This window comes from Chinchilla lanigera, unplaced genomic scaffold (assembly GCF_000276665.1).
Source record: "Chinchilla lanigera isolate Chin_1 unplaced genomic scaffold, ChiLan1.0 scaffold00019, whole genome shotgun sequence".
NCBI classification, from domain to species: Eukaryota; Metazoa; Chordata; class Mammalia; order Rodentia; family Chinchillidae; genus Chinchilla; species Chinchilla lanigera.
This window is the reverse complement of record NW_004955420.1, coordinates 7,971,674-7,997,008: the sequence shown is the minus strand read 5'-3', so window position 1 is coordinate 7,997,008 and position 25,335 is coordinate 7,971,674. Positions and strand designations below refer to the sequence as shown.

The following is a 25,335-nucleotide window of genomic DNA, read 5'->3' as shown; positions in this document are numbered from 1 at the left end:
GTACTCCAAGGTAAGTGTGTGACAGAGACCTGACATTTAATCTCTGTTTTACCTATTCAATACCCTGCACATGGTTGAAGCTCAGTGTCAACTATGGGAAAGGATAATAATTGACTCTACTGTGTAAAATACCTTGCACAAGTCTTGAAAGCACAGCTGGTGATTCCATTGAGAACGGGCAATTATTTTGACCGTCTGATCTAAATCCATCACCATCAGCTTGGCTACATGACTGATTATTCTATTTGACTAGAAAGGAAGTTAATCAAAGAAGACAAAGTCATACAACTGCAGCATTTGCATGCTGGTGTGAACTGGCCAGGTTTTGAATTGATGATAGGTTTGTAAACTTTAGAGACCTGGTCTAGCAATGCAATTTAGCAAAAGGGGAAATCTTAGGAAACAATATTGCGTTCATGATCAAGTTTCAGTGTAAAAATCTGATGAAAGATCTCAAAGCACTTTCTTCCTAACTTACACTTCTGACAGTAGTAGCATTTCCCATTTCTATTGGACTTGAAAATTACAAAAGGCAACTTCATATCCATCACTTTAAAGTTGGTGGGGACCACACGGTGATGGTGGTGGTGGGTGATATTTTCATTGCAGTTAAGAAATGTGATAACAGGGGCTGGGAATTTAGCTCAGCGGCAAAAGCGCCTGCCTGGCAAGCGCAAGGTCGTGAGTTTGGTTCCCGGTACCGGAGAAAAACCAAAAAAAAAAAAAAAAAGAAATGTGATAACAGAACCAAAGAGATGTCACCTGATTTACCCAAGATTATACAACTACTTCATGAATCAACCTGGCTACAACTCTGATCTTCATTTTACATTCACCTTATTAGACTGCTGTGTATCACAGGTAACTCTTTTTAGAAAAGGAAAAATCTTTCCTTTTTTCCTTGGAGGCTGTTTTAATCTTTTTCTTGGAAACTATTTTCACCATTTGACTTTCACAAACCCAATGTCAAAGTACCTGTATATGAATCTACAGTGTACACTCACAAACCCAGTGTCAAAGTACCCAAATTTGAATCTACAGTGGACACTTGCTGAAAGTCATGTTTATAAAAAAGCTTTATTTCAATTGTTTTCCCCAATAAATCTTAGAGATACTTAGAATAAACTACTGTATGTTATTACACGATTGGGTCAATTGTTTTCAGCAACAAATAAATGGAATTTGAAGTTTAGAAACAATACTATTCACAACTGCACTGAGAAAAGAGATATAAATCAAATTAAGTATGTACAGGGTCTATTTTTGGACAAAAATGTTGAGTAGATGTTGTGAAACAGGAGAAACTATTCACAAAGCAAAGGGAACTAGGGAAATGGGAGCGGGAAATGAAGGAAGAGAAAGGAAAACATGAGAAAAGAAGCATAAAATGAAAACAGAGCTTTACGAATGGGGAGGGAAAGGGGATGAAAGAAATCAAGGTGTTCATGTGCCTTAGAAGGGCTAGGTAGAGGCCCTTTGGGGTGCTCTGGGTGGCAATTGCAGACCGTTGCTATGGGAGGAGCCACGGCCTCACCATGGTAACCACAGCGCTGCCACTGCCCCACCTCCCTGGGCTTGGAGTGTCAGTGCCTTGGGTAGGGTGCTTGACTACTGTTTCAGGGAGTGCCACGCAAGGGGAGGATGCTCCATATCGCCAAAGGAAAGTTAAAGGAAATAATGTTGATGGACGTCCATCAGATAAAGCTTTGGGTTTACTATAAAGTGGGGAAATGGGAAATACCATGTTGGAAGAACAAAATGTATGCTAAAAAATTATTTATCTGAAGATCTCAGTGCCAATATAGAACTTCCCTGGTGTGGAAGGTGGTTGAGTAATGTAAACTTATTTGTCCCTCAAAACTAAATGAAATGGAACAGCTGTTGTACTATTTGCAGAGCTTTATGATTCATTGTCAGGAAAGAAAGGGGCTAGAGACAGAGAGAGAGAGAGAGAGAGAGAGAGAGAGAGAGAGAGACAGAGAGAGAGACAGAGAGAGAGACAGAGAGAGAGAGAGAAAGTAAACCTAAAGATCCACTTCCTTTGAAGTAACAGAGATTGATGAATTTGCCAGCACTAATGGCATTGATGAATATATTGAGTTGTTGTATGGAGTTATTCCTGACAAGCTTTGGGGTTCTGCTTTGATTCTGTAGCTTGCTGAAAATCCTGATAACCTGGAAGTACTACAGTTCAATAGATACACAGTGTAAGAGTCCTGAGAAAATAATGGAAGGTAAGCTTTGAGTTAGTTATAAAAATAATTCGCCTCTTTTTTTGTTTTTCCAGCTTTTCTCAGTTTCATGGAGTAATCAATAAAATTGGAGCTCTGTATGTGAATATCACTGATCATGATTTAAAAAGACACATGTTTTGGAAAGAACTGTCTAAGAAGACTGTTGATAAAGACCTTAAAAACCAAACTTTGAAAAAAGATTATGAAAAAAAAAACTTTTCAAAAATACCAGGGGCTTGTGGTAAAACAAGAACAGCTATTGTGAGGTGCTTTTTATTTGCTTCTGAATCTGGCTGAGGAAACTTGTACAGAACTGAAACTGAGTGATAAGAATAAGGTTCACATGTTGGTGACAGCTCTTGATAGGGACAATTTTCATCTGCTTACTCTAGTTGTAACATTCTTACATTCAACATTTTTATGGAGAATAATAATGATATGGTGGAAATGGTTATTGTTGAAAAACTGGTAAAAACTGGTATTGTGTCTGCATGAAGATTTACTAAATATCGGGCTGGGGATTTAGCTCAGCGGCAAAAGCGCCTGCCTGGCAAGCGCAAGGTCGTGAGTTCAGTTCCTGGTACCGGAGAAAAACCAAAAAAAAAAAAAAAAAAAAAGATTTACTAAATATCACTCTCTAGCTGTTCCTAAACATATCCTTTGACATAGGATTAAGGAATAAGATGGTACAAGTTGGACTTCTCTCCAAATTCATAGCAGTCCTAGGCAAAGAAAAGAATAAGCAGATAGCAATATGTGTTTTACCACATAATCATGGATGATTGCTTTAAGTCAGTGTTTGCGTATACTAACTGAATGCCACGGTTAATGAAAATGCCCACTGAATGTTCAGGTGAAGGAAATGATTTGGAACTTATTCTTCTCTGCATTACTCTTTCTACTAACAAGAGGAGTGCACTGCTGATCTGTGTAGGAAATGGGTTGAAGATGCTCCTGAAAAGGGCTCTGAAGTTCAAGGATTTATTACTGATGAAAGTTATTAGAAACCTTACCCAGCATGATGGACCAACTAAAATTTTGCTTAATCATTATGTAGAATGTTTAGGAGCTCCAGCAAATTGCTCATTCTAGACTTGGACTGGAAACTGGTTCTTAAGAAGTATAGCTTGGTTGCATACCTTGAGCATAAACTAAAACCAGTGCTGCAGAAGATGACCTTGTTTTAGAAGTGGTTATAATGATCGGAAGAGATCTATGGATGACTCTTGTGCTGCATTGCTAGTTAAATCTGTGATAATCCCTGACCTTACTGAATTTCTAAATGTTCAACAAGAAAATGAATTTGTGCAGCAGATAATTTCTATTCTACCAGATGGTTTTTCTACCATGCCATGAGAGATATCATAATCAAGAAAACACAGATTCCAGCATATCTCATAGATCTGATGCATGATAAAAATGATGAAATCCAAAAGGTCTGAAATAATACACTAGATGCTATAGCAGGGTATGATGAAGAAAATGATGAATGCTAAAAGTATTCAGAGGAAAAGTTTTGCTGCCATAACTGTCAGTGGTTAGAGCGGGATGAGAGTGAGTGGTACTTGTATGATGATGATAATCAAACCGAGCCATATATCCATGAAGTGGGTAATCTTGAAATATCTGACAGTTTCTGCAGCTCAGATGGATTAATTGCCACTGAAGGAGCCATAAGCCCAGATTTCTTCCATGACAGTCTCCTTCAGAATAGAGGTATAGTTGGACAGCACTGATTTCCTGGCAGCCTTTGAATGGATGGCCTTGGCCAACCAGGTGGTATTCTCAGATGCTATGCCACAGCTTGTGATTTCGGCCCTGATGAACTTCCAGCTGTGGCTATGGGTCTTGATAAAACTGTCCCTATATGTGTGTCAACTCAGATCAGAGGACATCTGTGTGGGTTGAGTTAACTTTGACGTTGGCCTCATAATGCACGTTGATATTATTGTGGGTCTGTGTTTCTTATCTTTCCCTGTTTGCTGCAGATAAACTCCAGCCCCTTCCGTCTTCTGCTGAGTACAGCTGATGCTAACCCTGTTCACTCATCCAATCACATCTTGATAACATTTCCCATGAGACTCAAAAGTGAATGTTGACAAGCTATTAGACTGGAGGACAAATACTACATTACACGCATAAAGTGGCGGTTCTGACCCTGGGAAACAGGGTGAGCTTCCATTTCGGAAACCTGACCCTGGGATTCTTCTTCCTTCTTTCCTTTTTTATTTCTTCTCCCTGTCTCATTTCAAAGTACACAAGGAAGATCTTACAGGCATGTAGTACCTTTTCTTTTTCTTTTATTTATTTATTTTATTTAGTACATCTTAAATGATTATGGGTAACTCAATGTCTGTCCTCCAAAAACTTCATCTTTAGTTTATATTTTATGAACTTTGAGCTGATTTAAGACTGATTTTTCTCTATAGCTTCTAAATGTAAGTAAAGGGTAGAGAGAAAAGACCCCAAAGTTGGTTTTAAAATAAAAAGGGAAAAATAAACAAAGATCCTGTGTAGCAATCTACAGACTCTCTTTCCCTCTTCTGATGTTATTGTTTATAAGTCTACAGTGTGAACTAACGGGAAAAAGAAGAACTACTCAGAGTGGCTTATGGTTATAAACCTAAAACTAAGAAAATGATTGAAAATAATTGAGCATGACCAATGCATCTGGGAGTGCACTCTGATTTAATGTAATTGTTTTGTATATCCCATATGTTTTATTGTCTGTTCATCTGCCTATTAATCTGCTTTTAGTGCCTGGTTAAAGTACTCATAGCTGCTTCACATAAAAAAATTTTAAGCTTAAAAAAAAGAAAACGAAAAGAAAAGATTTTAAGACGTTGATCTTGACCAGACATGGTAGCACATGCTTTAAACTCCAAAAGTCTGGGAAGCTGAAGCAGGAAGATCTCAAATTTGAGCCCAGCCTGGAAACTTAGTGACTTTGTGAGGCCCTGTCTCAAGAAAAAGAAAAGAGCCTGAGGATGTAGCTCAGTATGAAGGCCCTGGGGTCAACACCAGTACAAAATAAGGCATTCAAATTTAGCATAAAAGTAGAATTAATGACTATTTCACTAGTGGGTTGTGGGTTTTTTGTTTTGTTTTTTTTTGTCTTTTTGAGATAGAGTCTTGCTATGCAGTTCAGGCTGGCATTGGACTCACTTTGTACCCCAGGCTGGTCTCAAACTCACAATGATCCTCCTATCTCAGCCTCCCAAGTGTTGGGATTAGAGTAATTGGTGATATATAAATTCCACAAGAGCATGAAATTTTTCCATATTAGTATTTCAAAGTTACAAGTCACTATTCCCCTTCTGGGTTGAGGGAAAACAACTAACCCTGTATTTACGGAGCATCAGTTCTTTGTCAGGTATTGTATTAGACATATATATACCTGTAAGAGAAACTCTTTCTCCTCTCCCACTTTTAGCCAAGAAGTTAATATATGCTCACTGATTCTATCCCTCATTCTAAAAATGGAAATAATAAGAGAGTGGTCTGCCAGATGTGCAAACCAAGAACTTTATAAACAGAGAGAAAATTTTCATTTTAGAGGATCTTCTGATGTTTTATAAAACCAAGTAATGGATGTAGGTGCATGTGCTAAAGCAGGTGTGATGTTTTTATGTTCCAAAAGGTCTTGGAAGGAGTAAGGACTCACGGGGAAGAATAGTAAGGAACATGAAACAGGAGAATGAGAAGAGACCCTGTGGGGAAAGCTGCTCCTGAGGGTAGAGAGCCTGGCATTGAGTTGTACAGATACTAGGTCATTGATTTCTATGAGAATTCTGCTATATAGGTCTGTTTTTAACCACTTTATAGAGAATAAAGTGGGTCTCAGGAATATTAAATAACTTGCTGAAGGTCATACAACTAGTAATAAATAGCAAAGAAAGGATTAAACTCTTGTTTGATTCCAAGCAAATGTTTTTTCTTCTACTGGAGATAGTGTAGCATGGTAGGTAAGTAGGCAGACTCTAGAGTCAAGTTACTTTGGCTCATTCTCTAGGATTTTTATTTGTTAGCTGTGTAACCCTTAGAATCTTATTCAACATATTTCTCCATCATTGTTCACACAGAAAAATTAGATGACTTTATCAGATTGTTATGTGAGTTAAATAAAATAATTAATGCCAAGCTTTTAATATATTACATGTTATTTAATAAAGGATCAATACATGTCAGCTATAATTGTTCTAACATGACTTTGCTTTTGTTACAAAGAAAAGACAATATTTGAAAATGTCACTTGGAGTCATAGACATCAAGAAAATATCCAGAACATGCATCTTGGAAGACCAACAATGAAATGGTTGATTAATGCTATTTTAAAAGTTTTGTAAGGGAGGAATTCAAAACAATTTGGTAGTCTATGAGTAGTCCATTCAAACCACTCCTCAAATTCATGTTATTTTCACTGAAAACTGTGTGTGTGTGTGTGTGTGTGTGTGTCCTTTGATGAGACATTCAACAACTTCAAACAATATAGGAATTGGGACCATACTCAAAACAAGAAATTAAATTTGTTACTCAAGGAGCTTACGTTCTCATTTAGTGTGTTTTAAAATAAGTTAACATAGAAGGAGTTCACAAGAAAGGTGTAGATTAAACATTGCAGGAAGGCATTTGGAGGTAGAAATGACCACTTCTGGAAGGAAGGTGTGGAAAAACTTTACAGAAGAGGTGGCAATTGGTACCTTCAGTACCAATTTAAATAGTACATTTAGAGATGTGAAGATAATGGGGGAGCAATCGAGAGGTGAATAAAAACAGGAAAAAGAATGAAATTCGGTAAGTTAGGAATATATGTGAAAGAGACTGGAAGGGAATGAACAAAAAGAAAAGGAAAAATTGACTGAAATCTTTATAGGCAGCTGAGTTAGCTAAAAATGTTATAGGCAGTCAGACAGGGCCAGGCCCTTAAAGGAGCCAATATGAAAGACAAGATAAGACACCTGTGGACCAGACCTCAAGACAAAAGGACTAACAAATGCACCGACATAACTCCCTGGAGTAAACATCAGGGATTGATGTTCTAAACAGGTAGCAACCACCTTCCAAAAGCCAGAAGGAGTCATTAGCCCAATTCCCTACAGGAAAAGCCCCTGTTCTGTATTCATGCCCGCTTGCTGCATGACTCCCTTCCCCATTTGATCCCAGTTTACTTAATTTTACCTGAACAATTATACTTGTAATCTTATTGGGTGACCATAGCTTTGTCCCACCTCATGTCCACCTTGTAATTTCCCATTTTCCCCCATCTTGGACCCATCTCACCTTGGGCTTTTGCTCTATAAAGTCCCTGGGAAGGGCAAGGTCCTTGGCAACCCACTCGGGTCCCCTTCTATCCCTCTGTTGGACAGAAGCCTTCTTTTCCTCAATAAATATATTCTGCTCCTAACCTCCGTTGTTCCTAAAATTCATTCTTCAATTTTATTTTTTATTTTTTATTGTTTTTTTTTTTTTTTTTCTCCGGTACTGGGAACTGAACTCACGACCTTGCGCTTGCAGGGCAGGCGCTTTTGCCCCTGAGCTAAATCCCCAGCCCCTCATTCTTCAATTTTAGAGAACATGAACTCTTCCCAGATATCATTCAGGTTGGGAGTTTTTATTTTTCTGTATCAAAATCAGGTTGTGGGAGTCTCAAAAGGCAGTCTAGGGAGCCTGAATTTTATGCACAGGTTAGGGAGCACAACTAAATATATATAAGCATAATAGGCTCTGACCTGCCCTTTGGGAAATGACTCCGGTGGCTATTTACAGAACAGCCAGGAATCCAGAGACAGAGAGGTGAGGGGGTGAACTGGGCATTGTGGAAATTCACAATAAGGTCTGAACTAAGGTGCTGATGGAGAAGAGCACCTGTCTGCAATAAATCATGGAAGCAGGATCAGCAGAATTGAGCCCTACTTGATGAGTTTCTAGGGACAGGAAGGAATCTAATAAATTTAAAGCCTGCATGGCCAAGAGGGTGCTGGAAGCCCTCAGTAGAGACAGAAACACGTGAGGTAGAATTGACATAAATAATGCAATCACTGTGAGACTTAATAAATTTGAAGACTATCTTGTAGAACTTCCAAGGAAAGACATGACCAGTAAGATGTTGGAAATGGTCAACAGCATATCACAGATAGAAAATAACCACCATAAACAGGGTTCATTATAAGCCCTGGTTTTTTTCTACCATTTTGATTTCTGCCTGGTGTCCCCAGATTCTCCTTGTGGGTTTGTTACTGACTTCTTCATAAATCATCTCTCCATATATGACCTATATTTTCCTTATGTTAGATTATTTACGTTCACCAACCCACAGAATTGGAACAATAGGTTTGCATCCTCAGAAATTTTCTCATTGTCGCATTTCACCTAACAGATAAGGAAGCCAAAGATCAATGTAGTTAATGAGGCTCTAAACATTATCAGATAGTGATGGAGAATCTGCTCACCTCTCTTCTCCCAGGATCCAAGTTCTTCTGTGTCACAGGGAACAACTATCTAGGAGTCCCATGTCCTAAAATATTTCTGCTCACCTCTGATTCACAGGAAACCTCTGATTTCTCAAGAGAATAAATAGTAATGCTCAGAACAGACCCCACTAATAGAGAAAGACAGTGCTTGAAAAGAGATCACCAATGGCTGGCGCAAATCATGAGGCTAGTTTGGCATATATGTTCCACACGAAGGTTTACAGAACACTAGACTTTTCAAGGGAGTCAAGGGAGTGTGCTTTCTTTCTCAGAACATATTTTTAAAGTCATGATATTCAGTGAAATCAGAATGCCATGAATTAGAACCTGGATCTTTGCACTTGCATTTTTCAAAGATACTCAGGAAAAATATAATGAATCTAAACCAAAGGAATGTTTTGTGTGAGAATGAATTTGCTGTGACTGCCTGGGTTGTGACCTAGAAAGCGTGGAAGAAAGGAAACACTGACTTCGTGTTATAGCTGAGCCACAGATGCCAACCATATCGAGGACTCAAACCTTGAATTCCTATTAAATCCAATTTTAAATCTGAATTCTATTTCACTTTTTTTTTTGGTACCAGGAATTGAACTCAGGACCTTGCACTTGCCAGGCAGGAGCTGTGCCACTGAGCTATATTACTGGCCCTTAAATCTGAATTCTAAAATAAATTTAGTTTAAATTTAGTTTGGTAAAAATGAACAAACCATACACAGCATGATCTATGAAGGTAGACTATCCCTTTTGTATCTATCCATGATGTCAATGAAATCATGAAACCCTAGTTTTTCATTAATAACAGTTTGTGATTTCACAGCACACTAGTGACCATGAATTAGTAGGTAATGAGCAATAATCAAAGCATTTAATTTTTATAGTTATAGTTGTTTATCATTTATCGGGCAGGGATATTTATAATGATAATCAGCTGAGAGATAATTTTATAACCAAATATAAGTTTTTTTAAATATAAATTTTAAAATGTGACATTGCAGTCTCAAGGGTGAAAGACGGTGTGTGAATGACACACAGAATTTATGTCTGGTTATATACTTCTTCAGCTCTCTGGCTTGCCCAGGCAACCTAGATGAAGGACAATGACATGAAAATTGAACAGAGATGTACAAGAAGCTATGAGACACTGATATGGAGAACACTGCAAGATGCCAAGTCATAATCATGCTAATTTATAGCAGTCCCATGTGGAGCCTTTCAGAGATACTCTACTACAGATCTATCCAAAGTTGTCTCTTGTTTTTTTCATTCTGTTTGGCATGAAAACTGAGCTCATTGCCAGGAAGTTGTGTTTTTATACATGTGTATATTCATGTCTTAGTTGCTTTTCTCATTGCAGAGACAAAATACCTGACACCCAAAGCTAAAAGAGGAAGGATTTATTTTGGCTCACAGTTTGTAGAGATTTCAGTCCATAAGTGGCTGGCTCCAAGCCAGGGTGGCATAGCAGAGGGGCGTCAGAGAGGAGAAACAGTTCATGGTGGGTAGAAGGTAGCAAAGCAGCAAAGTAGCAAGCAGCAAGCAAATCACAGCAACCCTCCTTCCGTCCCTTATATTTTCTCCAGGCTACTCACCCTTAGCATAGATTGCACTCACACTCAGAGAGGGCCTTGACATTATCCACTCCCAGAACTATGCCAAACCAATCATTGGATTAATTTAGTAATCACACACTCTTAGTCCTAGCATCACACACTTAATCCCTGAATCACAAATTCTAGATCTAGTGACCCTTGAAAAACCCCACCTATGACCACATAAGGCTTTGGGGGGACATCTAGATACCAGCCATAACAGTGTATGTGCACCTATGTAAGGAATATTATAATTATTTCAAGCCAAAATTCCACGTCTGTTGGAACCTTGCCTTAGTAACCTGATGTCTGCGGGCCTCACCAGTCTGTTGGTAGAGAAGAGAGGCAATCACTATTCTGTATCCAAATTGTACCAGTACTTTGCTGTCCCTAGTTTAAGCAGACTGGTACCCTTCCATAGCACAGGTTTTGGCCCAACTTTAGGGAATTTGAGCACTTGCTCAGTCAAACCCTTTCCTACTGGGCATTTCTGGCCTCTCTCCAGCCATTCCACTGCAGGAGAATGCTACTTCATCCAGAGTGCTGTCTCCTGTTATGTCCCAAAGCCAGTAAATAAATCATAAACCAAAACAGATCATTTCCTTGACTGCCGTGGTCCAGGAGCCTCAATACACTGTACATGGGGCAAGGAGAGGAGAAATGTTCTTTATTGTGCTCTAACTGCTACTGTAATTGCTATTGTTTCCATCGTTCCCAATTCCTCCCAAACCTCGGGAGATCAAGTCCTTCCATCTTAAAGGCCCTCTAACTCCCAAGTGCATCAGTTCAAACAAATGGAGGCGTGTAGGGTTACGGGTACCCTTAAGCTGTTAACTCGCCTTGTATCCTTAAACGTTTCTCTCAGGTTTCACGACAGCTGTGTGATTTGGCTCTGGAGGGAATTTAGCTTTGGGTTCTGTGTCACTGGGCCAATCTACGGTCCTAGCTTAATCTGAGGGGTTTAAGAACATCTTGAGTCTGTTGTCTTTTCACCTCGATCTAGCCACTCTTTGTGCTGCAGTGTTATTGTTACGGAGAGAAAGGCAGAGGGCCATACCCACTAGTCAGACAGAGCCCTGTGTTTTGAGTCTGTTGAAATGTATACATTTCCTGAGGCATCATGCTATTCCTGTTTCCAAAAGAAATGAAAGAATCGAAATAACAAGCTCTTGCCTCCCAGACTATGCAAAATAATTCATGGTTTCAATTAAACTGCGTGCAAACCTGTTGTACTGTCAACCTGTTGCAGTGAATGCAAATTAAATAGCCCTTCACTTATTTTAACTAAAACCATTTTCTAGAAAAGCTGGAAACCATGCATGACCTAAAGCTGAGGGTAGAATTGCTGGTTTTTAAAAAATATATGTATATAAGAGTTAACATCAAGATCCATTATGTTTAGCCCCATGCAATGTTTGTAAGGGTTTGAAAATTACATTAGCACAGTTAACTCTCAGTAAAATTCAAATTAGTTAACCAAAGGACCGGCAAGGCAAGTTGAAATCTATAAATCAAATTTTAGTTATAGTTTTTGACTCTCCTTCATTATACCTTTTAATTTGATTTGCAACAAATAGTATATCTGAAATGTGAGTGTCTCTTGTTTACTGTTTGCATGCACTGACTCTAGTCAAAGGCCCACTATTTATCCATCTATCCATCCATCCATCCATCCATCCATCCATCCATCCATCCATCCACCTATTCTTCCATTCATTTATCTGTTGTCCACAGTGTGCTATTTCTGCCAACTGTGAGTAGTAAAAATAAATAAAAAAGTGCCAGCTGCATGGGCAGAAGCTGGGTGATTTTTAATCTTGTGGCCTGTGAAGTTCAATGCATTCACGTTCTTTTAGCTAAGAAGCCTCAGTCCTCCAGCCTTTTCTTTCAATGTAGCTACAGCTGACATCTCTAATAACCTGCCTGTCCCTTTTTGGCCTGTGTTAGGCAGGAAGCACGACTGTGAATGTACCTTTACCAGAAGGTAGTGTGAGAGGTTTATCAGTCACAGACAGGAAGTAATCTGAAGTGGGAAGACCAAGAGGGTTGGGCTGTGAATGAGAAGTAATTTACTCCTCCAAGAACCATGTTAAGGAGAATGAAAAAGGTCTCTGCCCTTCTTAAAGTCCAGTTATCTGAATCCTTTTCAGGTTAAACTTGCAGCAGAAGACAGTGTTTTGAGTCTGCCTTAGTAACCTGCCATCTGCCGGCCTCACCAGTCTACTGGTAGAGAAGAGAGGCAATCACCACCTCATCTGTAATACAGGAATGTTGTAGATTGAGCTTTATTATTATGTATGGTTCAGTTAAGCTTTTGAGTTGTTTCTTTGCTTCTAAACAAACCTTATATACTGAGCATGACCCAAAAAAGTGTTTCACACAAATAATTTTTCATAATAAATATAATTTTGTTCCTAAAACTCTAAAGCTGATTAGCATTTAATGAAAATTTCCTAAGTATCCCAGCAATTCTGATTTTGAACAGCAGACATTGCTAATGTAATGGAAGATTTTGCCTAGGACATTTGTAGCTCAGGCTCTAATTCCTCACATGATTTTCATCTACCTTTGCACAGAAGGACTTCTGCCCTGCACGTGGGAAGAAAGAGACAGAAAAGTGAATAGAAGAAAGACAGGGAGAATGGCACGCTTTCTGTTGCCACACACTTCTTAGATTTACTGAGCTGGCAGCTGGATTTCATAGCGTGATTATAAAGAACAGAAGCTGGCACAACTATCTTCAAGAAAGAGTTATTTCACTCAAATCTCACCCCTTGGGGAAGCCTGGTACTTTGACTGCTCTTGAACTTGACCCCATCCCCTTAGACTTTTATTAAGTGATTTGCCCCTTACACCCCACTCCTTTCAGGAGAGATCAACCCTTTTCCCTGTTAATTTTTCCTGCAGAATTGTTTTTCATTCATTTCTGCTTTACTTACACACAGAAACCACTATTTATGATAAACCTATGCATGGAGAGCAACTAGTATGAATAGATGTATAAATGTGGGGAAATTTAGAACCATAGACAGAAAATAGTAAGTCAGTATGGCTAGGTTAAAAAATGCAGAAAGAGACTTGAAAAATACTAGTACAGAAAGCTAATTGAAATAAGACTGAAATAAGACTGATTAGGAATCATATAAATTATTGGAGAATAGGAATAATCTGAATAAAAATATTCATTATACACATTAATCTCAGCTAATGAAATTTGCTTCAGTTAAACAAGTACACACTGTATTATTGAGATAATTTCAGGGGAAATTATTAAATAGACAGAGATCTTATGGTCAAGTAGTCCATCCTTTGGATCATGAACAATTTAAAGATGAGGGTATGTTTTCTCAGATACTAATATAATGGTTGTAATACACATGCAGTTAGAAAAATTTTCTTTAGAGAAATCCAACGAGAAAGCTGTAAAATATTTAAGCATTTGCTTATCTCTTCTTTGTAGAATGATGCCCCCTTCCCCAGATATCAGGAGGCTATAGGGTTCCTCAACACAAAGGTCAGGAAGTGACCCTCTAAGGTACTAAATGGGCATTTTTATCCAGTTGCATCTTCCAGCCATGGGTCTTTGATACATCTGAATCATATCCCTGCTGGATACTTACAAAAGCCCCCATCATTGTATCTATAGCTTTAGGCTGTAATTCCTTTAGAATATTGCTACCACACAGTCGTCAAAGCTCATTCTCTCATCTTAGAGATGTTGCCTTCTCCGTCCTCTCTAGCATTTTGATTACATTTTCTTCAGTTCACGTTCTGCGTTATAGAAAGTGAAACACTAATGCATTTTAGTTGGTGGAAACCAGTATCATTATTTTTCCTTTCATAGGGTTCCCTTCCAAGAAATATTTACTCTCAAAATCAAGTGGGAACAGAGTCTAATATTCACACAGGAAAGCCAAGTGCTCCTGACTTACTGTGTCTAATCCTGCTTTCTGCATCAAGCACTTAGCAGAATCCCAGAAAGGACTATTTAGAGAGGTTGGTACACAGAAGGACAATGTCAGGGGAAAGTTGTATGTGACACATTGTAACCTAGCTCTCAAAAGTCATTCTTATTAGAATTGTGCTTATGCCTATATTTTAAAACAGTTAAAAATAAGAGGAAATAATTAATTTAGGGATAAGTTGTTTTCTTACTTAAAGCTAGACTAATTGGTTAGTTTGCACTCACTGGCATTAACCAGAAGGTCTGTCCTATTCAACCCCACACAATTACATTTTTTTTTTTTTTTTTTTTAGCATTTTCTGGATGTTCAAGTTTTACTTTTTTCTTCCATCAAAATTTATATTCTTGGCTCTTCTTTGGAAAATCAGTGACTGAAATGCAAGAACAGAATATTTGATTGCACTGGTTGTTGTCTCAGTAATATTCTTAGTCTTTGAGAGGCAACAACTTGTTCAAATACAATATTAAAAGATTAGCATAATCAGGGATGAAATGGCTCATAAAATACAGGTGGCCACCGAGCAGCATAATCAGCAGCTGCAGGTCTGTTCTTTCCCACCTGTGAGTGTAAATCAAATGGTCACCACGATGAAAAATATTACCCAAAGGTTGTCAGGGACAAAGTGGAGAAGGTCAACCAACACTGGGGGAAATTTGTTTCATGCAGAATGTTATTATAAAAGTGAAAGAAGTCAAGATGAGATATCATTTCTCTGATGGCTTTATGAGACCAAATGGGAAAGTTCCCTTTTTAAAAAAGAACTAGAGGGGCTGGGGATTTAGCTCAGTGGCACAGCGCCTGCCTGGCAACTGCAAGGTCATGAGTTTGATTCCCGGTACTGCAAAAAAACCAAAACACCAAAAAAATAAAAATAAAAATAAAAAATAAAAAAGAACTAGAGGTTTTGAGTTTCAATATCAGTTTGGAAATGAGGTTTTGTATAAAAACCTCATAAATATGTCCCCCTACCTAGGACATTTACTCTAATTCACTAAATGGGTAGTCTAAACCAGACAATCAGACTTCCAACTTTCTTTTCAAGGGGAAAATTAATGGAGTAATATAGTATAAATTGATCTTAGTGTTTTCTTTACAGTTGTAGATTTAAAGAAATTAATACCACATAACTGAAAGATAAAGGCTATCGTGAAAGTGTATTAAGAATTTCAACATTTTTCATGATCACTTCAGAAGCCACAGGTTTTAACAGTGTGTGAAATAAATGTCAAAGTTTGAAAATAATCTAGCTAACTCAAGCCTTGTAGAATGATGAGGCTATCATAAAATAGAATTAATTATACTTGATAATTTTACAAAGGAATCACAGATATTTGCTCTTAGATACTACTTTCATAATCTTGGATTTTGCAATTGGTCATTGTGAAGTATCCTCACAATGACTCCGGTTCTTTCTATAGTAATTAATAACGGTCACTTGTTGAATGCTTATCATGTCCCCTAGCACTTGTTTACATTATTGCATTTAATTTCCCACTACCCCATGAGGAAGACTTTGTTATAATTTTTACTTTAAAGATGAGAGGTCAATGCTTGGAAACATAAATCACTTTCTCAGCAGAACTAGTGTTTAAATTTAACTTGCTCTGGCCCTAGGTCTCCTTTGGTTTTTTGCAAGCTCTTTTATATTGCTTGAGAATACATTTCCAGGGAAGAAACTTAAAGAAGAATTTTTCTTCATTTTCCACTTTCCTCAGTGGCAAGGTAAGTTGAACTCAGGCACCAGAATATTATGAAACCATCTTTCAACTGGGCACCCATCAAAATAGTCACCTTTCTTAGTTTCTTTTTCAAAAAATCATTTCTTTTCTAGGCCTATTTCATGGTCTAATAAATGAGATGGAGGAATGTCCATAGAATACTAATATTTGTGGTAGAATCTAATCTTATCTTGTAGGCTAGGTCATATCAAGAATTTCTCTTTAGCAGTTGATACATTTGGGGGGACATAAACAGATGGCCCCGGATTTATGTGAAAAGGACAGGAAAGGTGAGAAAATGTGTATTGATCATATTCTCTGTGCCAGGTCTGGGGGCCCAATACCACTTTTAGTTCTCGTGACAGTCTGCTTTACAAAGGAGGAAAGAACCTAAGAAAGTGACTTGCCCAAATCTACGTCCTAAGCAGGTAAAGTTTCAGGACTTGAACCCAGGGTGTCTGACTCCATGCCTTATTTTTCTTCCCAGTTTCACACTGTTCTAGACCACATAATGATTTAGCACTTCCTTTGTGACAACTACTGTTCATTATCTTCCAAATGGAGGTATTTTTAAGGATTAAAAAATGGAAATTACCGAATCCTTCAAAGAACTGACATTTAAGATTTAATGGAAATTACTAACATAAAAGTCAAATGGATCACACTTGATAAATAATATACTGTTTCAATAGCATATTTGAAATGGAGACATTTTCCTCTATGTAGGATTATACATTTTCCATAGGGAATTCAGCCATTATCTCAGGTGCATTTTGTAACTGCAAAAAAACCACAGTTGTGTATTTCCAAAAACCCAAGATAATACTAAACATTTTTCCCCAGCAGTATCGGGGTTTATACCCAGGGCCTTTGCACTAAGCTACATCCTTAACCCATTCTTATGGTTGATACACTGTATCAACTTGAGGAGTCTAGAGGTTTGGCTAAGTGACTTAGCAGGAAGCCAGGGTGCTTACTTTGTATACATCCTGAGCCTGTGGAAGAGGAAGGCATGGAGATTATGTGAGTGCTACACCCCCTGTGGGTGGGGGTAGCCTGCTCACAACGTAAGGGAGGGAAAGAGGCTGCTTGCTGCCATTCCTCCCTTTTGCTCTTGTTGTTTTTGCCGTGTTCTGCCACCATGAACGTTTGCCCTCTGCCATGTGCCACTCTGCCTCGGAGCCAGCCAAGTATGGACTGAAACCTCCACAAACTGTGAGCTAAATAAACCTTTCATTCCTTAATTCAGGGTGTCAGGTATCTTGTCTCAGCAATGACAGAAAAGTAACCAAGAGATCCATTTTTATTTTTTATTTTGAGACAGTGTCTTGCTAAGTCACTGAATTCTCCAAGTTGGGCTCAGACTTGAGATCTTCCTGTCTCAGCATCTGACAGTGTGGGATTATAGGTAGAAAAATATTTTTTAAGAAGTTAACTTGTTCATGGGTCCTTTCCTTTCTCTTCCCTTCCTGTCCCTCCCCTTCCCTCCCCTTCTCTCCCCCTCCTTTCTTCTTCCCTCCATCCCTCCTTTTCTTCCTTCCTTCCTTCCTTCCTTCCTTCCTTCCTTCCTTCCTTCCTTCCTCTATTTCTTTCCTTGTTTTTCTTTCTCTCTCCTCCTCCACCTTTTAATTTTTGGAAGCTCAACTAAAGCAAAGCTAGGATCTGCCCTGTGTGATTATTACTGGCAGTTTACATTGCCCTGACATTGCTCAAGTCTCCATAGATTAGGCGCCATGTGTAGCTAACAGCTGTGGGAACTGGGCCCAGAAAGAAACAATAAGGGGGGGCTAACCCACATGCAACTTGAAGTGCTGTGCAAAGCAGCTGTGTCTGATGTAATTTCTCATCCCTGTGGCACCGTTGTTTTTGCGGTATCCTGTGATTGACACCTTCTTTGCAGCAACTCTTGGGCAGGTATTTTCCTTGTGGGATTACACCCAAGCTTCATCTGCCACACAGGGAAAGGGCCAGTGGGGCGAATTCCCTATCAAGGGTGGTTCCAATCCCTTTATAAATGGAGACTTTGAATACAGTACACCAGCATCAGTTGGAGAAACTGATGGAGTGTAGGATCAAGTGACGAACAAAAACCTGGAATGTATTAAATATATTTGCCAAAGGTTATTATTTTTATTCTCTACTGAACTGAGAAATTAAAAAAGAAATTGTTAAACCCTAGCGAACCAGTTTGAATTTGCAAATGATCCACTGAACTGGAACTACCCTAGGATCAAAATATTTTCTAAGTCACACACGTGTCTATCACACACGGAATATTATTCAGCTAGAGTCTCTGGGGCTGAGTTCTTGTTCATTTATCGGAACTTAAATACTGGTTAATGGTTTCTCCCTATCATATACTTGTGTAGGGGCGGAGAGATGGTGTAAGAGGCTCTGGTAATGGGTGGGGGAGAGAAGGAGAGAAGGAGGAAGGGAGAGAGAATGGGAATATATATTAAACTAACGCTTTAAACTTTCTATTAACAGCAAAATTTTTAATCAAACAACTCGGATTCAACATAGATCTGGTCAGCATGGCCATGCCCTGTTGGAAGCAGGGTCTAACGCCTCAGGCCCAGGCGTCCGGACACAACCCATTGCGCTCCTGGGGATGCCAGCACACCACCAAACACTTGAAAAGCTCTCCCTAATTGATATATTGCAGGATTTGAATTCCTTATCTTTGGCTGTTCATTTTGCACACATGACCCCCTCAGTTCTACCTTGGCCCCTGCCTCTTTCTTAAGTGTGAGTCACATTTCCATTTGCTGCTCACTTAGGGATCGTATTGGCATCTAGAACTTGACATGTCTGATGCTGAGCTAACTCTGTGTTCCCTCAAACAAACTCTTCCCATATTGGCTAATTTGTATTCATGTCATTCTCCTGGTAAACCAGGCTTGAAAGTTAGTTACTCCATTTAATCTCTTTCTTCTCATATCCAACCGAAAAGAAATCACTTGTGATGGGCCAATGAAAGTACTCTAGCCTGGTGTCAGGCTTGGTTAGTGAGGCTGTAGTTAGATTTGGGGTGGGCAGTGAGGTGTTCAGCAGATGCCTGGAGTAGGACGGACCGGCCAGTGCTGTATCGAAGGCCACTGAGCTGGCTGAAGCAGCAATCAGAGAACTTTTCAGCAATCACAGAAAGTTCAGGAGTCAGACTTAGATCAACTCCGGAGAGTATTATGCATGGAGACCGGTTCAACCCTGCCTGCGGTGACTGTCGCCTAAGTTGCCTTCAGTGTATCTCCATCTGCAGGAAGTCCTAGAGTTAGGTTCTTTCTTGGTTCTATCATTTTTTAGCTATATGGCCTTACGTAAACAATTTGTGGAGGCTTCACATTATCAAAGGAAAAATGGAGATATTAGTTCTTTCCCTGCATTCTTGGAGTTTGTGGTTAGAATGAAATAAAATAATGAAATAGGCAGCACAAATTTTGAAGTATTCTGTGCATGTGAACATATGAAGTGGTAAAGTTAGTGCACTCAGCTTTTCCCTTGTGTATTCTTTCAGTAGAATATTTATCCAGCACCCACTATCTGCAGGCACCATGCTAGATGATGATGATGATGATGCTGATGATGATGGTGATTATGATATAGTGATTATGACATGGTGATGGTGGTGATGACAATATAGTGGTGATCATGATATGGTGATATGATGGCCAAGACAGTCTACCTTTTATGGACAGACTACACTCTTACAGAATGGATGGGAAAGTAGCTTTCAATCAAATTATCACATAGCTAGCAATCATTGTCAAATAAATACATTACATTTACTCTGTATCAGTCTTTTTCATGGAAGAGGTAGTAATATCATCCCATTTTACAGATGAGAAAACTGAGACTCAGAAAGACTAAATGACTTTGCTCTAGGAATCTCACAGCTAGTAAGTGGTAAGGGGGCAGTAGTAGTAGTATCCAATCAGTTTGTCTCTAGATTTATGCTCATGTAAATAGTTATTATATTAAACTACCTCCCTTATGTGAACTAGTATAGCTGGGTAAGTCAGACCAGTAACTCTAGAATTCCATAGTTAATTGACATCTCTGATCTGAGTTCCAGCCTCTGGAAAATAGGGAGTAATACTAGTACCTACTTTATGGGACTATTTTAAGGATAAAATGAAATAATACTTGTAAAAAACTACAAAATAACTGATGAGCACAGTACTAGTTATTAGCTATTGATAAGTACTAGTTATTAGCTATTGATTATGGCATGCAGAATGAGGAACAGATTCAGGGTACCACAAGGGAGTAAAAGAGGAAGACCTAGTCAACCGGCTTAAGCAGGAAAACATTCCTGGAAGAAGTATGTAAATGGAGACCCAGAGAATGAGCTAATGAACACAGGGCAAGGGTCGGAGGGTGTGGGGTGCAGAATGTGGGAGGATCCTGAGCAAAAACGTGATCACTTTCTTCTAGAAGTGAGAGGCCTGAGTAGCTGGAATGGGTGGAGCAAGAGGAGCAGGGATGCAGTTGGCTTGGAGAAGTGGGGAAGAAAACTTCCACTGTGTGACCCTCCCTTGTCCTCTCCACAGCCAGCATACTAGCTCAGGCCTTTTTATTGTAGGGCTAATTCTCTTGAAGGACTTTGTAATTATTCCTCCTGTCTTTACTGTCTTTCCTCTTTCATTCATTGTAAATATTTCGGCACATTAATATCCTAAAGCATTCCTTTGACCATGGCACTACCTTGCCTAAACCTCCCAAAAGTTCATTATAGAATAAACTCTGAACTTTTAAGACATACATGGGCATTTCCAGTCTGGCTTTCATCTACTTTGGATCTTTTCTTTACTTCCTTTAGTGTGTCCCTAAACTTTTATTAATCTTACTCTGCTCTTCTTTGCCTGGAATGGATCCTTCTCCCCTTTTTGTTTCTAGTCGTGGCATGTGCGACTCTAATCCATCTTTTAAGGTTTGTACCAAATGTTATTTTTTCACCAGATGTTATGTCCCTTGTCTTTGAAATTGTGTATTTTTTTTTAATTTTTTTTGTTATCTTCTGGTATGATCTGAATGTTAGTGTCTCTGCAAAATTCATATATTGACATTTTAACCTGCAAGTGGATAGTGTTAGGAGGTTTTTAGATCCTGAGAATGGAGACCTCATGATTGAAGTCAGTGCCCTTATCAAATAGACCTTAGAAAAGTAGATCACTCCTTCTACTGGGTAAGGAAACAGACAAGACATCATCCACGAACGAGGAAGCAGGGCCTCCTCATCAGACATCAAATCTGCCCCCTCCTTGGTGTTAGACTTTCCAAAATCCTGAACTGTGAGAAATGCCCTTCTCTTGTTTGTAGGCCACCCAGCTTGTTGTACAGTGTTACAGCATCCTTAAAAGGCAGAGATATCTTTTCTGTACATAATTTTTCTCTGAAATAAAATAAAATTTAATTTCTTTAAATTTAAAACCTAAACAAACAAACAAACAAACAAACAAAAAATGACTACCTTGGGGGCTGGGGATTTAGCTCAGCGGCAAAAGCGCCTGCCTGGCAAGCGCAAGGTCGTGAATTCGGTTCCCGGTACCAGAGAAAAACCAAACAAACAAAAAAACAAACAAACAAAAAAAAACCCTATACATAAGCAAGTATAAAAACTGCCCCTAATTCTACTGCTAGAATTTGACATTTTTTTCCCCTAGTTATACAGAAGGAAGTTGAGAGCCTAATTCTTACCTACATTTCATTTTAATGTCATGTCCATGAAAAAGGGTTCAAAAACATTGCTTGAAGAGCCATATCGTATTCAAGTTCAGCAACATTCTATAGTATGTAATCATTCCCCTGTAGGGACTTCAGTTTCTCCACCCATAAAACAAGTCAATGAGATCTTTGTTCTGAAGAATCACGAGGCACACTTTAAAGCACTCACGGCAGTAGGTGGTTAATAAATGATGATCGTTATTTCTCTCCTCTTCTCATGAAATTTCCCCATGCATCATCCACTCTCAGGTGAAAGATGGGCTTTGTAGGGGATTTCTCTGCCCCCTCCATCATGGTTCTGCCTATGATAAACAGAGGCTTGCATTTCTCACACAAGACAAAGATTCTTGGGTTTAGTAAAAAATATTGACAGAAATGAAAATTTGTATTTTTAACAACTGATAGAGTCACAGAAGAGGTTGGAGCCTTTAGTAACGATGTGGTTTGGAGATGTCCGGGGCTTAAATCTGTTTGTGTTGTGGTCCTCATTTCCTCATGTAATTGTGGATTAGCCTGACACTTTTCTAGCTTAATTGTTGCAATCAGAAGTCCTTTGATCTCAGTTCTTTCACACTGTAATAAACTTCCCACTAAGTGATTTAGAGGAGGTCTTTCTGTTTGCATCAGTACTTGCTTTCAGTTCTTCTGGTTGTGTTTTATTATCTTATTTTATTAGCACATATTCACGGTACTATGTGAAGTTTACATTCATCTTGGAGAGTGGGTAGATGTACACAATGCAGCTTCTTTTTTTAATCCCTTCCCCTTCCCATCCGCCTCCCTCCCTCTGCCTCTAAACCTTCTTTCCTCATCTTCATTCCTGTTATTATTATTCACTCATACTTAAGGCATGGGTATAACTTTCACATTTGTTAAGGTCACTGGGTTCCTGTCCATGGCATTTCTTAGTTCTTTCTACCACTTCTCTTTCCCCTCTTCCTTTGCCCTTCCCATTTGCAAGAAACCTATACCCTTGTTTCCTTCTAACTTTTATTACGGTCTTTCTACCTTACTCAAATGAGAGATATCACACAGCAGTTAAGCTTGTGTGTCTGATTTATTTCACTCAACATTCTATTTTCCAGGTGCATCAATTTTCCTATAAATGTCTTGAATTTATCTTTCTTTACAGCTGAGAATTATTCCATTATATATAGATGCTACATTTTCTTTATCCATTTGTTTGTTGATGGACACACAGGTTGCTTCCAGGATTCAGCTATTGTAAATTGGGCTAGTATAAATATTCATATGGCTGCATCACTGTGGTTTGATGTCTTTAACTATTTAAGGAAACTGTCTGGAAGGGGAATAGCAGGGTTATATGGTATTTGTAACTAATTCTTTGAGAAATCTCCATACCGATTCCCATAATGGTTGTAGTAGTTTATATTCCCAACAAATGTGAGTGATTTTCATCACTGCAGCAAACAGAATTTGTTATTCTTTGACTTCTTGATGATTGGCATTCTTTTTGGCATAAGAGGGAATGTTTGCATTGTTTAAATTTGCATTTCTGTAGTGTACAGAAATACTGAACATTTTTTCATGTTTGCTGATCATTTGTACTTCTGAGAATGGTGTGTTCACCCTACTTATCCATTTCTTGATTGAGTCTTTTATTTTAGGTGGTCTAATTTTTTTGAGTTCTTTATATATTCTAGAAGATTTTAATCCTCTGTCTGAGGAATAGCTGGCAAAATTTTTCCCACTCTGTAGACTGTCTCTATTCACTAATTAATTCCTTTGTTGTGCATAAGCTTTTCAATTTGATGTAATTCCATTTGTTGAGTACTGCTGTTATTCCTTGTGCAACTGGGATTTTTGTTGATCATGTATTCTGCTATATTGTTGAAGTTGGTTATCAATTCTAAGAGTGTTTTGCTGGAATTCTTCGGGTCTTCTATGTAAAGTATCACGTCATCTGCAGTTCCTTATGTATCTGCCGCACCTGCATATGTGGGCCTTTCACCTCACTTTCCTTTCCTCTCTAGACTGCAAATCTCCAAAGCCAGGGCCTATGCACTGCTTTACTCTGTTTCCCCAAAACATAGACTGTGTGTGACACATAGCTGCCCATGTATAAGATGATTTCATGATGAGTATATTTTTCTTACTCTCATATTAGAGAAATATTTTAGGAGATGAAATTTTGGATCCATTATACGTTGTGTATTCTTGGACAGGCCATCTTCCTTCCCAGATCCTAGTTTCTTATTCTTACACTGGGAAAATAACTTTATCTTGTCATAAGGACTAAAGGAGATATGTGTGATAGAACTTGGTGCATAGAACATATATGATGAAAAGTATCTTCCCTTCTCTTTGAGACAACACTATTTGAATTTTTTTAACCAATGGCCATTGCCTCTCTTCTATCTAAGACTAAATTCAGAAGAGAAGAAAATATGTCAGGAGATGGCATTGTAAAGGAGGAAGATTAGGATATAAATGGAAGGGACATTGAGATGTTTCCAAACTTTTTCGAGAGTTTTCCTTTGGTAGCTTTCATTTTAAAAGTAGATTTCTGACAGATTGCTTTCCTTAACCTCCCTGTTTCTCATTTAGAGTTGTATAAAAGAGAATGGAAGAAAATCTCAGCAGTCCGTATTCTTGTTCTTTGGATGCAAGAATGAGGGTCCCAGGCCCTGTCCTATTAGGTGTGCAAGTGGCTTTTCTTTATCTCGAAATAGGAGGAGGTCAGACAAGCACTAAGGGCTGATGATTCAGCTCATTCAGTGCTGATAATTCAGTGCACACTCAGGGTGCTGTGGTCAGTTGGGTTATGCGGATAAAACAAAATTATTCATGTAAGGAAAATGTTAGCAAGGTAGCTAGCACATGGTAAATCCTAAGCAGTGCAATACAGTATTATGAAGATGCTGCTCCTGCTGAAAACAAGGGCTAGATAAAAAATTCTACTAAAACACATAAAAAAGCTATAGTTATGGTGTTGGGGATCAAACCCAGTGCTTCACACATGCTAGGCAAATGGTCTATCACAAAGCTGAACCTCCCAGACCAATACTTGAAAATAAGATGGAAAAGTAAGAATTTGAACTTGTATACCAAAGTTTAATATTGATTCTTATCCAATTTTAGTTTAATTTAGTTTAATTTTTGTGTTACTAGGGATTGCTCCCAGGGCCTTTCCACTGAAATGTACCCTAGCTGTTTTTGTTTTTTATTTTAAGAAAAGGTCTTGCTAAGCCTCAAAGTTGCTTAGGCTCTACTCAAACTTTTGATCTTCCTGTCTCAGCTCCCGAGAGTGCTGGGTTTATAGGTATGTGTCACTACACCCAGCCCCTTATTTTTGTTTTTATACACTCTAGAGGAAATAAAATCAAATTCATCATTTTACTTTAAAATACTATTATAAAGTGATTAGAATTTCATTTAAAATCTATGTGTCTACTGCCCATTTTTTTTTTTTTGTAGTCATAGATGCATTGAAACATATCAGGAATTATGTTTTCTTAATGCCTGTAATATTACCTCTAGATATTGATTTTCCTGAGGGTCATGTAAAAACTTTCAACTTCATATTTGCCATACATTATATTAAAAGTAATATTTCTTTAGTATAATACAACAACTTAAGCAAATTAACAAATATAATTGGGAGAAAAATCTCA

General features: G+C 38.4%; 1 protein-coding gene and 1 pseudogene across 3 annotated transcripts in view; one reads left to right on the top strand and one right to left on the bottom strand.

Moving 5' to 3' along the window:
* Kcnmb2 (potassium channel subfamily M regulatory beta subunit 2) overlaps positions 1-25,335 on the bottom strand; it is a 366,796-nt gene that overhangs the window by 167,191 nt on the left and 174,270 nt on the right. The gene's annotated exons all lie outside the window — the stretch shown is intronic.
* LOC102009062 lies at positions 1,716-4,723 on the top strand (annotated as a pseudogene).